Source organism: Vicia villosa, unplaced genomic scaffold, assembly GCF_029867415.1.
Source record: "Vicia villosa cultivar HV-30 ecotype Madison, WI unplaced genomic scaffold, Vvil1.0 ctg.002142F_1_1, whole genome shotgun sequence".
Taxonomy (NCBI): Eukaryota; Viridiplantae; Streptophyta; class Magnoliopsida; order Fabales; family Fabaceae; genus Vicia; species Vicia villosa.
The window spans coordinates 357,684-376,015 of NW_026705850.1; positions in this window are offsets into that span (position 1 = coordinate 357,684).

The following is an 18,332-nucleotide window of genomic DNA, read 5'->3' on the forward strand; positions in this document are numbered from 1 at the left end:
ACTGTTAGGGTAGATGTTGGCTTAGGAGAAAATGATGTGGTCACCTTTGGCTGTGTGATCTTAGACAATGATGAGAAGCCGCTGCTATCTCTTTGCAAAAAGGAGGACTTCAGGACCAGTCCCGGGTTGGCAGAATGTTTGGCTTTGTGATGGAGTATGGAAACAGCCATTAAGTAATGAATCACTCTTTCTCTTAGAAATGAATCACTCTTTCCGTCAAAAAAAATGAAGAAGCCTCGTTAAGCACCAACCGCTGAAGCATAACTCTGATAGACATTATCTCTACAAGTCAGAAAAGAAGTTTTCTTGAAGGAATACAAAGATAAAATACTCTGACAGAAGAAAGATTACCATTGGAGACATAATGATTATTAACAGCTAAAAGCAGATTTAGTTACGAGTCTCAAGAAGTGTGGAAAGCAAGTTTATCCAAGATAACACGCAAACATGAAAGGCTAAGGTAGCTTATTATCCAACATCGAACGAAATCTTCTAAACGCTATAAATAGAAGATCATTTGAACAAACAAACAACAACACGAATACAATAACACAACACAAGAGAGCTGAAACAAAAAGCAAGTACACCTGCTCATATTCACACAAAGAACTCTTATGCTGAAGAATTTTATCTTTATTCTGTGTTCATAGTTTGTGTACTAAACACTCAGTGAAATATCACAGTTGTGATTAAAGCATTTTAGAAGCAAATCTTAAACGCTATTGTCACTACAAAAAAATTAGGATTTTACGACACAAAAATTGTGACTATTACTTGATAACTGTCGTAAATCAAATATAAAGACGCGTACTAAGACGGTATACACCTACCGCCCTTATATTTTTTAAAAAATATTGAATATCACGACGGTACAACAACCGTCGCCACTATAAAAAGCAATATTTGAAAAAAAAAACAATTGCACATACTCAAAATATCACGACAGTAAAGCCCCCGTTGCCATGTTTTGCTGAAAATGTCATCACGACGGTGAAGCACCCGTCGCCACCCTATACCCTTCATACGCGGAGCCCATTCATCCGTCTAAGTACTTTAACAGAACTGAAACTCACCTCTCATATTTTCAAGTCGCACCTTCTCACTTTCACGATTCTGAGCCCATTCATCGCATATTCATTCCCCTTTTTCTCCAAAAACCCAAAAATCTAAAACCAATTTGTGGAATCCTTCATCTTTCAAACCCTTACAACAATTTTTTTATCAAGTTCCTTCATCATTCTAACCCTTGTTTCACAAATTTATTCCTATTTCGAACCCTTATCTTTTCCCTTTAATCATCTATTCTCAATCTCTGAAATTTTTCGTGTTCTCTATATTTTCATCTATCAATTAAGATTCGGTGACAAGTCCCTAAATCCCTCTATTATTTTCAATGAAACAAAAATCCCACATGGTTTCCGATTTTGTGACCCAGTTTCTGCAATAACCCCACTTCGAAGATAAATTTCCTCATTTTGCAGAAAAAGAGTTTGCGATTGGTTCCTAAAAGCTCAATTTCCTCCACACCGGTTCACACTTTTCTCGAAAAATCCGCAGCTTCTACACAAAATACCGCACTTCCAATAATGGTAATTAACCTTCATTCTCGAAAAATCTGTGTATCTGTTTTAGGGCATAATTCATGGTTTAGCACAATATTGTTGATAGAGGTTAGCGGAAAATACCACAGATGTGAAACACTGATGTTAATCTTTTTTGTTTATTGTGGTTCGGTTAATTCATATACTGAAAGAATGGGAAAAGCTGTCATTAGTGTTGCAGAAGCTGCTGAACTGAATGTTGTGTCAGTGTCATTTGGGGTTGAAGAGGAATCATGAGGGACAAATAAATATATGATTTAAGACATGGATTCATGAACAAATTTAAGTGAAATCAATACTATCAAAATTCCCTTACTAAAATAATTGACATTGTTTCATGCTCTTATAATGGTTCTTAGTTTCTCATATGATTAAAAAGCTGAAGTAGTGATTAAAATTCCCTTACTAACTCTAGCAAGTATGATTTATTTATTTTCTAGAAATTCAGTAACTAATGATTTTAACAAATTTCTTAGTAGTTTTGCCAAGTTAGATTATGATTTCATTATGATTTTTAATTGTTTTTCTAGGTCTGGTGCCTCCAAATCTGCTCAACAAAATAAGAAGTTTAAGCAAAGTCATCGGTGATATTGCATTGACTATCATATTCACTTAGTAATTTTTTCTTGTACAGTATGTGAAAGATTGGAATGCAATTAGAGTTTTTTTGTTAGGCGTTGCATATACAATTATGTTGAAACACAAATATTTTCCTTTAAAATTCTGTATTTCTTTTCTAAATTACAAAAATTTCTGATGAGAGGTATACAATTATGTCTTAATATATAAATAAAATCTGAAATTTTAGAAATATATCAACTGCCGACTTACCTGTGGATCTGAAAATTCTTGAGGATATACCTGCAAAAATATATGCGATATTACTAGTGGATTTAGAGTAATAACTAAAGTTACGACAGTTCCAAGTATCAGGATATCACATTCACGACAGTTTTAAACCGTTGCGAAAAACAATGAAAACAAAATCAAAGGCATATTCACGACGGTTTTTAATTATCGCGAACAACAACAAAAAACAAAAATCAAAGCCATATTCACGACGATTGTTAACCGTCGCCATTTCTAGTTTAAGTAAGTTCCAAACCGTCGTGATATAGCGCAACAGTTGTGTGTGACGGTTTTGGCAACCGTCGCGAAACATGTTGGGGACACGCGATTCTGTGACGGTACTGCAACCGTCGTAGATTGTGAATTGCAACAATTTTAACCGTCGTAATCTATCAAAACAACCGTCGCAATCTGACAATTTTCTTGTAGTGTGTTAACTTGTAACAGTTGCTTTAGAGACCAGTTGGGTCAGATTTCTCAAGAGTTCTAGGACTAGTTTAGTCTTAGAGGTTGTTAGTCACAAGCAGTTGGTTTGTGGAAAGTTGTTAGTCACAAGCAGTTGGTTTGTGCATTGTATTTTTAGTCACGACAGTTGGTTGTGCAGTTGTAACCAGTATTGATTATAGTGGATTAAGTCCTCGATTGAGAGAGGCGAAATCACCTTGGCGGGTGGACTGTAGTAGTTAAGTTATAACGAACCAAGATAAACATATTGTGTCAACTTTTATATTATTGAACCGAAAAAGAAACCACTTATTCAAACCCCCCCTTTCTAAGTGTTTTCATAACCTTCAGTTGGCATCAGAGCACTTGGTTCTGGGTGCAAACACTTAACCGTGTCAGAAAAAGATCCAGAAGGAAAACACTATGGCAAATGAATTAAACAATAGTTATACAAGACCCCCTGTGTTTGATGGAGAAAATTTTGAATATTGGAAAGATAGAATAGAAAGTTTCTTTCTGGGGTAAGATCCTAATTTATGAGATATTGTGGTAGATGGCTATAATCATCCTGAAGATGCAGGTAAAAAGATAGATAGGAAAAACATGACTGATAAACAGAAGAAAGAAATCAAAAGTCATCACAAAGCCAAAACTATCTTGCTAAGTGCTATCTCACAGGCAGAATACGAGAAAATCACAAACAGAGATACGACACATGATATATTTGAGTCACTCAAAATGAGTCATGAAGGTAATGCTTAAGTCAAAGAGACAAAAGCTATGGCCCGCATCCAGTAGTATGAAGCCTTCAAAATGGAAGATGACAAATCTATTGAAGCCATGTTCTCAAGATTTCAAACTCTGACTGCTGGCTTGAGAGTTCTAAACAAAGGATATAAAAAAGCTGATCATGTCAAGAAAATAATCAGAAGTCTACCAAGAAGACGGGGACCAATGGTAACAATGTTCAAAGTCGCAAAGAATCTTGATGACGTATCCCTTGAATAACTCATCGGCGTATTAAGAAGTCATGAGATTGAACTCGATGGAAATGAGCCTCAAAAGAAAGGTAAGACTATCGTCCTTAAATTTGTTAAAAAAATTGAAACTAACGCTTTGCAGGCCGAAGAAGAATGTTGCGAGTGAATCCGGATCGGAAGAAGATGAGCTATTGTTGAAAGTATTTGTGGGGAAATATTTTCGGTATATATCGTATCCACAGGGATTGGTTTAATATTACTGCCGTTCTATAGTTGGTTATTTTGAGTGAGAAAAAGTAGTTGAATTTGTTTTGTGGTTATAACTATGCTATTAAATCTAAACAATAATTTAAATGCAAATTCTGAAAGTTTGTTAACGATTAAAGAGATATGTTGAGTTTTACGGTTCATTAACCTATTCCTATACAATTTGTTAATTAAATCACAATTGAACAATCATTTGAATTATTATCTTCACTTATCCTCAAATATGATTCCATGTCTACAAATCAAATTAGATAAACATTTACCGTTATGAGATTCGATCTCTCAGAATATCAATATCGATAATAGTAATAAAGAACGATAATTATGAAAACTCAATCACAATTCCATCTCTGCAAATTGGGACTGAATCAATATAGTAACCTAGGGCAAAAGTTAGAATCCTTTCTTTCGATCAAAGACTCCACAATAATTTAATATAAAAACAAGGTTTCTTATTGATAATAAATTCAAACAATTGTTCATAGGAATTAATCAATGGTATTGCATATTCATAGGCTAACTACTACCTTAAACTCAACAAGAGGAATTTAGCTCTCCATAGACATGAAGAACACACAAGATTTAATAGAGGGATTCATCTTCATCAAAGGAATGTCTTCAATTGGTAAAGAATCCACCTTTAATTGTTGTTCTCAACTTCGGAATCAGAATGCTCTCCTAATTTCGCTCACAAAAAGTCAGTCCCTTTACTTGAAGACTAGGGCTTCTATTTATAATTTTTGGGCCTGAAACGTCGCGTCTGCGGCGCAGCAACGGATTACCGCGGCGCGGTCAAAAACAGTGAGTTTGGCGCGGCGCTGTCTTGGACTCCTGCGGCGCGCCCTTGCTAAAACTTCTTCTTTTTGCTTTGCCTTTGAGACTTCCAGTTTTCTTTCCTCTTCATGTTCTTATAAAGCTCCTTTTTGGCTCCAAACCTGCATCAATAGTACCCACAAGTGATTCGATTTGCTTTACAACATGAACTAAACTTATTCAGTTCAATTCTTACTAAAAACCTATGGATCTATCACAATTTGCATTAGTTTAGAAAATAAATTACTTATATTAACACATGAATTTACCATTAATTCACTCCTAACAGCTATCTCTTCTCTCCAGAAGAGTCAACCAACTCTGGAAGCATAAGCAAAGGAAGTTCAGAAACTTCAGAAGACCAGAATACAAAGGAGAATCCTCTGGATACAACAGGACAAGCAAAAAAGGCAGTGTATGCTATAATGCAGTGATCCAGGACATTTCAAGAATGAATGTCCCAAAGTGCAAAGAGAAAGGCCAAAGAAAAGATTTAAAAAGAAGAAAATTCTGATGGCCACGCGGGATGATTCTGATGAAGAATCCAACTCAGAAGATGAACATGTCAACATAGCATTCATGGCCACCTCAGAAGATGAGTCAGACTCAGAATCAGAAACTAACGAGGTATTTTTTGAACTTACTAGAGATGAACTTGCAGAAAGTTTTTCAGAACTTCTAGAAAATCATAGTAAATTAAGAATCAAATACAAGAAACCTAAAAACATTTTTGCAGTTGAAATACAAAAACTTAAGGCAGAAAATTTTGAACTTAAAGAAAACAATCTGAACCTCATAGAGGAATTGAAAAGTCAAAAAACTTCTAAGTCAGACCGTGCTTCAAGTTCCAAAGATATTTTGAAAGAATATGATGTCAGTTTTCAAAAATTTCTGGCTAAAAGTATAAACAGAAGCAAGATAGCTTCTATGATTTATGGTGTAAGTAGAAACAATAGAACCGATATTGGCTATGATACACCCAAAGGAAAGGAACCATATCAACCTAAATCGATTGATGAAATGACAATCACATATAAACCCTTGCACATACAATTTAATTTTGGACACACTCATGACATCAAATATACATCCTATGCTGATAGTTCTCATGCTAGACCTAAAGTCAAACAGAACTTTAGGCACACTAACACAAAAGGACCCAAAAAGATATGGGTACCTAAGAAGAAAATAATTTATGTTGCAGATTGTCATACCCCAAAATTTACCCGATATAACTTGCATCTGTCAATTTATTAAGGGTGTTAAAAATTAGGAGCCATAGGGTCTAATATATCTATTATTAAACTCGCTCTCTTATAGAACTCCCTTATAGGTTGATTTAAAATAAATGGAGGTGTGAATAGCAAATATTTGGGGAATCCATTTTGTTTTGGGCCCATTTGTCTCTTGTCATTTAATCATTTTATTATCATTTTTCAATTTTTATTGTTATCACTAACTTTAAGATTATTAGTATATTATTATTGATTTAATTAAGTTAATTATTATTAGTGTTTAAGATAATATTAGTATTATTTTAGATATTATTATTAATTAGTAGTATTAAACTTAATAATCTAATTTGCAATTGTCATAAGTGATTAAGAGGTTAATTAAATAATTAAATAGATTAATTAAGATTATTAGGTTTTTTTTGGTTGTTGGATTGTTGCTGTTGGGCCGAAAAGAAAACAAAAGATATTTGGGCCGGTTCATTTTCATACATGGACCAAGGGTAGCGAACCGGGTCAAACCGACCCGGTCACTATTCATCATCTTCCTCCACGTGAACCCTCAGTGGCCGGCGCTCCCTCACCATCCAAACCCTAGCTTCAACCGAGTGATGCCCAGGCCCAAGGTTGAATCAAATAAACAAAACCAAAACAGAATCAAGTAACAATCAAACATTAACAAAATTGAGAATCAAATCTAAACATAACAAAATCAAATCTGATCTTTATTAAGAAATTGAATCAATTTACAATAACTAAAACAAATCAGAATCAATGAAACGTAAGTCAATCCTAATCTAATCTTCCTAAAATTAAAACAAAACCCTAGGTATATAAACTGAGAAATCAGAAAGACAAAGGGGGACGAAAAATTTCTTCTGAGAGAGAGCCTTGGAACCGCGGCGAACCAAACCCTGAGATCTTCAATCAAGACATGCAAACGAAAGAAAGGGGATTAGGAGAGGCAATCAGAGCATACACGTTCCAGAAATCAAGAACAAAGGTAAACTTTAATCCAGTTAGCTTTTAGGATTTGATGCGAAGTAGCTTGTGGTCGTGTTATCTTGTGAATCCTGGGTTAATATTAAGGCGCCGCCGCATCGGCCGTCGTATCTGTTCGTCAGCGCTGCCGTGCGTTCATCAACACCGCCGTGCGTTCATAAGCGCCGCCGTGGGTGTTCTTCGCTTAGTGTTTTTTTTGCGTTCCCCAGTTATGAGTGTTCTGGGTCTTTTTTCTGGGCATATGTGAAAGGTAGAGTGAAAGTTAGGGAGGGGAAGAACCAAAGTGAGAGAGAAGAAAAGTTTTATCATTTTGTTTTGTTTGAACCAAGAGAAAGAAGTGGAAAATTAATGGGGAGTGGATCGGTCAGTGTGCCAATACATTGGTTGATTGGAAAAAACAAAAGGGGAAGGGATAAGATGATCCTCTCAGGTTCAATAATAGTATGACACGTGGCCACTCCCAGGCCACGTGATTGGTTCGTTTTGGGGGGGAGCGGTAGGCCAAAGTCTATTATAGGCCCTTATATAACTCCACATGCAGACCATGGATTAAAATCTGGACAAATCCTAGCCATCCGTTTCGGGTGAGCACACACCGTAGCCATGCACCTGCGCAACACACAACCAGCGGACTCCATAGTCTTATTGGGCCTAGTCCGTTGTTGCTAATTACACCCCTCTAATTACTACTTAGATTAACAATACACCCCCTGTGTAAAAATAAAAAAACAATTGAATAAATTAATGAATTTCATAATTTTAATAAGTTGTTTGTTTGTTTTGATTATTTAATTTTCTCCTCGAACCGACTATACCTATTAGTCGTATTAGGCGAGAAATAATTTTTGTTTAATTAATTTGTTTATTAATAATTCAAACAACTCTCGAGTAATTCTCTCCTCGACCCGACTAAAGCTATTAGTCGCATTCGACGAGAGATAAAAAAAATTTAAGATACATTTAATTTGCTGCCCGCGACGATCGAATCTATCGATCTGAGTAACCAGCAATGCCCCATTAATCCGTTAGCTATACTGATCAAATCTATTGATCATCGCATCTAACGGTGACATATTAAACCAGGGTTGTACACCCCAAACATCTCAAAACGCACTAAACCACAACACTACAAAATTCATCTCTTCAACACTGCGATGTTCAAATCTACGACAAGGTAATTCAAAATACCTTCGAACTTCGCATTTCAAAAACTACGATAGGCCATTCAAAAAGCCTTTAAAACAACTTCCAACCATATCAAATCAAATTTCAATCCTAAGGCGTACAACCCTGTGCCCGAACTACGTTGACTCTGATTCTCCATAAGGAGATACGTAGGCACTTGGTAATAAGGTGAGTCTCCCCCCTTATAATTTCAACTTTCAAATCTCAATTTTCGCCCTATTCACTTCCTTAGCTATTAAACCTCTAAATTTTAGCCATAAAACCTTTACCTTAGAACAAACCTTAGGAAAGGGTTGAGGGTGCCTAACACCTTCCCTCAACCTGATTATAATAACTTACCCCGATCTCTAAACTGCGTAGGGTTTCCTATTCGCCCTTCAGGATAGGTGGCGACTCTAAGTCTTTATTTTTAGGCAGGTTGCTACAGCTGGCGACTCTGCGGGGGATGCACTTTGGTTAATTATTATGCTCCTAAGGCTTGAGAGGGTTTAGGTTTTGGTCAATGGTTTAGGTTTCGGGTGAATTTTAGGGTTTGGCTAATTTGCCATGTTAGGGTTTGGTTTAGGGTTTGTGGTTTGTTTTTATATAAATATTTAACTTTTTTGTGTTTATTTATTTATTTTTCATCATTTGTCTAAAATGTTTATTTGTTTATATTAATATATTTGCATTTAAATGTTTAATTGTTATATTTTTATTGCATTGCTGGGATTATATAAATTGTGTTAAACCTAAGCGTGGGAATTATATTTAAGACCAGAGGGGAATTACATCGCCTACGAGTCTTATTATAATTCCACTCAGAGTGGGTTGAATATCCGGAAATGTCTGATACGAGGTTTGACCTTGTTGAGGGCTGGACTTGGTATTTGGCTGATCTCTCTGGGAACCTACCCCTAAAATTCGAACCTCATGGATAAAATGAGTTGTTCTAAAATCCAAAGAGACAAAAAGTCTCGGCGGCTACGAACGACCCCATGAGACCTTCTAGAACATACCAATGGGAAGGGTAGGCACCCTAAGCCGTCACGTCGAACCTATGAACCTAGGGCTTATGTGCTTATTTGCTTATTATGTGTTTACAATTTGTATACTGCGAGCGTCTTGCGTTTTAATTTTTGCAAGTATTTCTACGTATTCCCTGGCCTGCAAGGACCCCATTTCTAAGACCATGTCCTTCCCACGAAGGACACCTACACTTATGCACGTTGATTGGCCTCTCGATGGCCATGAGACTTAGTGACTGTCATGAACAGTCACCCCATGCTTACATCTACGTATTCCCTAGCCTATAGGGATCCTATTTCCAAGACCACGTCCTTCCCACAAAGGACATCTATATTTATGCACGTTGATTGGCCTCTCGATGGCCATGAGATCTGGTGACAGTCTTGAACGGTCATCATGTGCCCGCTCCTACGTGTTCCCTAGCCTGTAGGGATTTCCTATATTGTGTCATGGTCCCTAGCCTGTAGGGACTGCCATCTATCTATCATTCTCCGCAGCCCTTAAGGGGTTTCCTTGGGTTTATCCCTTAAAGTGTGTGCGGCATCCTTATAGTAACCCCCACTCTATGTCACATTGCATTGCATGAAAAAAAAAACATAAAATAAAATATATCCGTATACCATTGCATCATATGAGTTTATCATTCATACATGACATGCATTTCTACAAGGAGCTCATTCGCATCTTAACTTGTATTTGGAATCAGAGACTGCGAAATTGATTTCCCGACATTCGAGGTTAATCATGGAACAAATTCAGACAGACATGGCAGAGATTAGAGCTCAGATAGGGACTACTATGGGTCAATTTTTGGAAGCTATCCAAACCGTTACCCGTGGACAAGGAGAGTTAAGGCAGCCTGTTCAGAGACCGGATGTTACTGTTGATCCAAGTGGCGTTCATTGAAAAGTCATCAATCCTACCCAAGAGGTCCCTTTGAATCAGAATGTTAGAAACACTATGCAAGTTCCCGTCAACGAGGCTCCGCACCATGAGAGTCTTTCTGTTTCGTCATATGATACCTTTAAGTTTCCAATGGAAGGAGACGAGGGTAAGCTTTGCCTTTAGGATAAGAGATTGAAAGCTGTTGAGGATCGTGATTGCCTTGGTTTGGATGCTGCTAGTTTATGCCTGGTGCTTGATATCAAGATTCCTCCTAAGTTCAAAGTCCCCAACTTTGAGAAGTACAAGGGTACCACTTGCCCAATAACACACATCAAGGCATTTTGCAACAAGATGGCTCCTTACGCAGAGAATGACAAGCTTCTAATGCACTTATTTCAGGATAGTCTTAGTGGGGCATCTCTTGAATGGTATACCCGGCTTGAAAGGACCAACATCCGAACTTGGAAAGATCTAGCCAAAGCCTTTTTCAAGCATTACAAACATAACAGTGATATGGTTCCTACCAGAATTCAACTTCAGGGTTTGACTCAGAATGTTGACGAATCCTTTAGAGAATATGCACAAAGATGGAGGGAGCTAGCTGCCAGAGTTCAACCTCCTCTTTTGGAACGAGAACTTATAGACATGTTCATGGATACTTTACAAGACCCCTATCTAAATCCGATGGTTGGATGTGCCGCTTCTGAGTTCTCAACTTTGGTTGTCATAGGAGAAAGAATTGATCATGGTCTTATGACTGGTAAGATTCAGAATGCTGCTACTAATTTTGAATTCCCAGAACAGGATGGTGAAGAAACAAGTACAATTTCCGAAGTTGGAGAGAAAGATCATGCTTATTCTCCAGTTCAGATCCCTTGCTATCAGATGACAGAAATTATTCCTGATCAGGATGCTCCACAAATCTGTGCTACAACTATTAGCCAGCCACCAGTTCAATTTGTGCAACAAGAGCCTGTTCTATATAATCAATCAGTTAAGTATGCTCCGCAACAACAGCAAAGATATAAACAAAATCGTCGACCACAAGGTGGGAAGAATCAGCAAAGGCCCCAAAATAATCTAGAAAGAAGGAATGCTCCCCTAGATCCAATCCCTATGACTTACAATCAACTCTTGCCACATCTGGTACAAAGCTCATTGGTGGTTCCCAAGTTTCTTAAGCCACCAAAGTCATTCCCTCCTAAGTATGACCCCAATGTGCAATGTGAATATCATGCTGGATCAGTAGGGCACTCGACTGAGGATTGCAACGCTTTTAAAGCCAAAGTTCAACAGTTGATTGACATGAGGTACTTAACCTTTCAAGAAGGAAAATTGTTGATAAATGGTCACCCCTTACTTTGACGAATACAAAAATGGCAAGCAGCATCTCTTAAAAGTCAAGGAAGCTCGTCCTTAAGATCATTAGGCTTTGTTAGTTTCCATTTGAAATTTTGTTACTGCTAAGTTTTGTTTGTTTCTTAAAGTTGTACTCTTCGACTAATATTAATAAAACGAGCATGCATGTTTTTGAAACCAATTCATTCATATTCACTCTTTCTAAAAATGGAACAAAAAAAGTCAATCTATTTGATCCTTTTTCTATTTCTCACATTTAACAAACTTCGAGGGAGAATGATGTAATTAAAATTAATCGAATTTTGCTAACGTATGCTTTCAATGCAAAACCGAGCTGATGATGTACAGGCATTGTTTTAATTTCTAAACAGTGGAGATATAAGGATGTTAATCCCTCGTCACCCCCTCGAGCCAGGAGTTGGAGTTTGTTTCTACTTTTCAAATAAACCTTGATTTCAACCAGGGGCAGGGTAGATTTTGGTTAATTCAATGGTGTATTTTGTCAAGAGAATCAGTCAATCCAAGCAAGGATTCAAGCAAAGGATCAAGCAAAGCAAAGGTTCAAGCATATCTTCTTCCTCGCGTTCATCCAAGGATGAGGGAGCAATGGAGATAACATTCACAACAATCTTCTTCCTCAACACATCATTCAGGATCGAGGAAGTATCAAAGTCGAAGCTTACAAATCAAAGTCGACATGGCAGTCACAACAGTCCATATTCAAGGATCAAAAGGAGCATTCAAAAAAAAAAGGAGAAAAGCGCCCGCTAAGTCAAAATGGGAAATTCCATGAAAAGAAAACAAAATGACTTAGGCAAAAATCAGGGCATCCCGATGGACCAAATTCAAAAGAATTGGTTCATGCAAAAATAAGGGATACAAAGGAGAAATGCAAAGGATAATCTTGTGACTGCTAAACCATCAAAGCTTCACATCAATTCATGGATATTTACAACATTTTTCACCGGTGCTTGGATCTTTACCAAGGCTTCTGCTCAACATCAAAAGAACTGAAACGATTCTCTTGCAAACAAAGCACATTCATTGGATTAGGCGATTTTTAGGATTTGGAGAACATCAAGGAGAAAGGGGTGGGTTTATATAAGATTTGAGCCTTATATCAGTTGTTTCTTAAACCACGAACCATGGCCACGTTACAACCTTTAAAAGTCCTAATTGAAGCTTGGTCAAATACGAAAGCATACTTGGCATAATTTGGTTAAACTGACTCCTATTGTTTCTTAATGAATATCCATATCGCTTCTTCGCATCTTCCATCTCTAATCATCCACGTCCTTGTAAAAACTTCGATTTCAAAACTTGCATGTGCATCACGTTTGAATTACTTTTCAAAGGGTACAACTTTACATTCAAATAAATACTTGGCATCAAGGAGATCCCAAAATTGGTTTAATCAAAAGTAATCATTTCTGATAAAGACTCCCGAATGGGTGAACCACATCTAGAGGGTTCTCCTAAACAGGGGCAGAATTTCAAGGATTACAGGGGCATATAATCAAAAGATCCTATTGACTAGGGGCATTCTTCTAAGATTCAATCAACTTGGGTCACATATCGAAGCAATAACAATCAGGGGCATATCTTTCAAGAATTCAAAATATTAGGGCAATTCATATCGAATTGATATCACACCATGGTTAGCCCTCCATATCCTGGAGATTCAGGGCAGACCTTTCAACTATCAAACGTTGGGGCAGGGCATATCAAGTTCGTATCATGACATGGTAAAATTCGAGTTCCCTCGAAGGATACTTCCTTCAGATTAAGGGGCACGTCTTTCAAAATTTCAAATGTTGGGGCAATCACTACGAGGCTCGATCAAAAGGAGTTGACTCAAAATAGATTATTAGATTGAAATCATTTCAAGAGTCAATTAATCAGGGGCGTAATATTTTCAAAGTGCAATGAAATGGGGTCATTCATATTAAAAGCAAACTACTCTCAGGACTGTATCAAGAAAAATCTCAGCAAATCAGCAAATTGGGGCAATACATTTCACGAAGGGGCAAGCTCTATGAACAATTCCCTTGGATCCTTCTCCTACATCTGCGTTCTTTGGACTCAAAACGAGTATTTGGAAATCATGCTAGCATCACATCCTACCATCACGTGACAAAAAGCATTGTTGCATAATCGACCTTTCTACGCCTTCGTTATCCACGACCTACCATTTGGGGCATCAATCAAGAGCATTCGAGTCAACATCATAAATCATTTTCATGCATTCATTAAGTTACTGCACTCTGGCATCAAACCGTGCATGTCGTCTGGTGCATTCACATACAGCATATCACAAAAGACCAATTTTCATTAGCAATCCAAATCATTTTAAAGTCCAGTTCTCGTTTTGGCAAATCACTTCAAAGTCTAGTTCTCGCCCTAGAAAATCATTTTTAAAGTCGGTTCCCGTCTGACTGTTACCTCAAATCCAGTTCCCGTCTGGCAGTCAGTTCCCGTCTGACTGTTACATTAAATCCAGTTCCCGTCTGGTAGTCAGTTCCCATCTGGCTGTTACATTAAATCCAATTCTCGTTTGGTAGTCAGTTCCCATCTGGCTGTTACATTAAATCCAATTCTCGTTTGGTAGTCAGTTCCCGTCTGACTGGTACATGAAAATCCAATTCTCGTTTGGTAGTCAGTTCCCGTATGACTGTTACATTAAATCCAATTCTCGTTTGGTAGTCAGTTCCCGTCTGAATGGTACATGAAAATCCAATTCTTGTTTGGTAGTCAGTTCCCGTCTGACTGTTACATTAAATCCAATTCTCGTATGTACATCAAAATCTAATTCCAGTTTGGTAGTCAGTTCCCGTCTGTCTGTTACAGCAAAACCCAATTAAATCCAATTCTCGTTTTGTAGTCAGTTCTCGTCTAACTGTTACGTCAAAATCCGATTCTCGTTAGGTAACCAGTTCTCGTCTGGTAATGTTCCAATTCCCGTTTGGAAGCTATCATTTAATCCCAAGCTTCTGGTCAAATTTTGGGGTCTTCCGGTATTTAATAACCCTTCGATTCGAACGTGCGAGAACTGCGTACTCTCGCACCCTTCGATCAAAGAATAATTAAATAGGGGCAGCTGTCATACCCCAAAATTTACCCGATATAACTTGCATCTGTCAATTTATTAAGGGTGTTAAAAATTAGGAGCCATAGGGTCTAATATATCTATTATTAAACTCGCTCTCTTATAGAACTCCCTTATAGGTTGATTTAAAATAAATGGAGGTGTGAATAGCAAATATTTGGGGAATCCATTTTGTTTTGGGCCCATTTGTCTCTTGTCATTTAATCATTTTATTATCATTTTTCAATTTTTATTGTTATCACTAACTTTAAGATTATTAGTATATTATTATTGATTTAATTAAGTTAATTATTATTAGTGTTTAAGATAGTATTAGTATTATTTTAGATATTATTATTAATTAGTAGTATTAAACTTAATAATCTAATTTGCAATTGTCATAAGTGATTAAGAGGTTAATTAAATAATTAAATAGATTAATTAAGATTATTAGTTTTTTTTTTGGATGTTGGATTGTTGTTGTTGGGCCGAAAAGAAAACAAAAGATATTTGGGCTGGTTCATTTTCATACATGGACCAGGGGTAGCGAACCGGGTCAAACCGACCCGGTCACTATTCATCATCTTCCTCCACGCGAACCCTCAGTGGCCGACGCTCCCTCACCATCCAAACCCTAGCTTCAACCGAGTGATGCCCAAGCCCGAGGTTGATTCAAATAAACAAAACCAAAACAGAATCAAGTAACAATCAAACATTAACAAAATTGAGAATCAAATCTAAACATAACAAAATCAAATCTGATCTTTATTAAGAAATTGAATCAATTTACAATAACTAAAACAAATCGGAATCAATGAAACGTAAGTCAATCCTAATCTAACCTTCCTAAAATTAAAACAAAACCCTAGGTATATAAACTGAGAAATCAGAAAGACAAAGGGGGACAAAAAATTTCTTCTGAGAGAGAGCCTTGCAGCCGCGGCGAACCAAACCCTGAGATCTTCAATCAAGACCTGCAAACGAAAGAAAGGGGATTAGGAGAGGCAATCAGAGCATACACGTTCCAGAAATCAAGAACAAAGGTAAACTTTAATCCACTTAGCTTTTAGGATTTGATGCGAAATAGCTTGTGGACGTGTTATCTTGTGAATCCTAGTTTAATATTAAGGTGCCGCCGCATCGGCCGCCGTATCTGTTCGTCAGCGCCGCCGAGAGTTCATCAACACCGCCGTGCGTTCATAAGCGCCGCCGTGGGTGTTCTTTGCTTAGTGTTTTTTTGTGTTCCCCAGTTATGAGTGTTCTGGGTCTTTTTTCTGGGCATATGTGAAAGTTAGAGTGAAAGTTAGGGAGGGGAAGAACCGAAGTGAGAGAGAAGAAAAGTTTTATCATTTTGTTTTGTTTGAACCAAGAGAAAGAAGTGGAAAATTAATGGGGAGTGGATCGGTCAGTGGGCCAATACACTGGTTGATTGGAAAAAACAAAAGGGGAAGGGATAAGATGATCCTTTTAGGTTCAATAATAGTATGACACGTGCCCACTCCCAGGCCACGTGATTGGTTCGTTTTGGGGGGGAGCGGTAGGCCAATGTCTACTATAGGCCCTCATATAACTCCACATGCAGACCATGGATTAAAATCTAGACAAATCCTAGCCATCCGTTTCGAGTGAGCACACACCGTAGCCATGCACCTGCGCAACATGCAACCAGCGGACTCCATAGTCTTATTGGGCCTAGTTCGTTGTTGCTAATTACACCCCTCTAATTACTACTTAGATTAAAAATACACCCCCCTGTGTAAAAATAAAAAAAATTGAATAAATTAATTAATTTCATAATTTTAAAAAATTGTTTGTTTGTTTTGATTATTTAATTTTCTCCTCGAACCGACTATACCTATTAGTCGTATTAGGCGAGAAATAATTTTTGTTTAATTAATTTGTTTATTAATAATTCAAACAACTCTCGAGTAATTCTCTCCTCGACCCGACTAAAGCTATTAGTCGCATTAGACGAGAGATAAAAAAATTATAATTTAAGATACATTTAATTTGCTGCCCGCGACGATCGAATCTATCGATCTGAGTAACCAGCAATGCCCCATTAATCCGTTAGCTATACTGATCAAATCTATTGATCATCGCATCTAACGGTGACATATTAAACCAAGGTTGTACGCCCCAAACATCTCAAAACGCACTAAACCACGACACTACAAAATTCATCTCTTCAACACTGCGATGTTCAAATCTACGACAAGGTAATTCAAAATACCTTCGAACTTCGCATTTCAAAAACTACGATAGGCCATTCAAAAAGTCTTTAAAATAACTTCCAACCATATCAAATCAAATTTCAATCCTAAGGCGTACAACCCTGTGTCCGAACTACGTTGACTCTGATTCTCCATAAGGAGATACGTAGGCACTTGGTAACAAGGCGAGTCTCCCCCCTCACAATTTCAATTCACTTTCAAATCTCAATTTTCGCCCTATTCACTTCCTTAGCTATTAAACCTCTAAATTTTAGCCATAAAACCTTTACCTTAGAACAAACCTCAGGAAAGGGTTGAGGGTGCCTAACACCTTCCCTCAACCTGATTATAATAACTTACCCCGATCTCTAAACTGCGTAGGGTTTCCTATTGGCCCTTCAGGATAGGTGGCGACTCTAAGTCTTTATTTTTAGGCAGGTTGTTACACAGATGTCCTTAGAAGTGAAGTTAAATCACCAGTCATGGTACCTGTACTCTGGATGCTCATGTCACATGACGGGAAGAAAGTCTATGTTCCAAAGCTTGGAACTTAAATCTGGAGGGGACGTTAGATTTGGAGGGAACCAAAAAGGAAAGATTATTGGTTCAGGAACTATCGGTAACGGTAACTCTCCCTCTATGACTAATGTTTTACTAGTAGATGGATTAGCCCATAACTTGTTGTCTATAAGTCAATTAAGTGACAACAGCTATGACATAATCTTTAATCAAGAGTCTTGTAAGACTGTTAGTCAGAAAGACGGATCAATCCTTTTTACTGGTAAGAGAAGGAACAACATTTATAAAATTGATCTTTCTGAACTTAAAACTCAGAAAGTAAATTGTGTTCTGTATGTTAATGATGAGCAATGGGTTTGGCAAAGAAGATTGGGACATGTTAGCTTGAGAATATTATCTCAACTCAACAAACTCAATTTGGTAAGAGGTCTCCCAAATCTGAAGTTCAACTCAGATGCTCTTTGTGAAGCATGTCGGAAGGGAAAGTTTTCAAAAACCTCTTTTAAATCTAAAAATGTTGTTTCCTCCTCTAGACCATTAGAACTTCTATATATTTATTTATTTGGTCCAGTTAAAACTGCATCAATCAGAGGCAAGAAGTACGGATTGGTTATTGTTGATGACTACATCAGATGGACATGGGTAAAATTCTTAAAACACAAAGATGAGTCACATAATGTGTTCTTTGACTTCTGTAACCAAGTTCGAAATGAAAAAGAGCTTAAAATCATAAAGGTTAGAAGTGATCATGGAGGAGAATTTGAGAACCATCTCTTTGAGAAGTTCTTTAAAGATAATGGAATTTCTCATAATTTCTCCTGTCCTATAACTCCTCAACAAAATGGAGTTGTAGAATGCAAGAACAGAACATTACAAGAAATGGCTAGGAC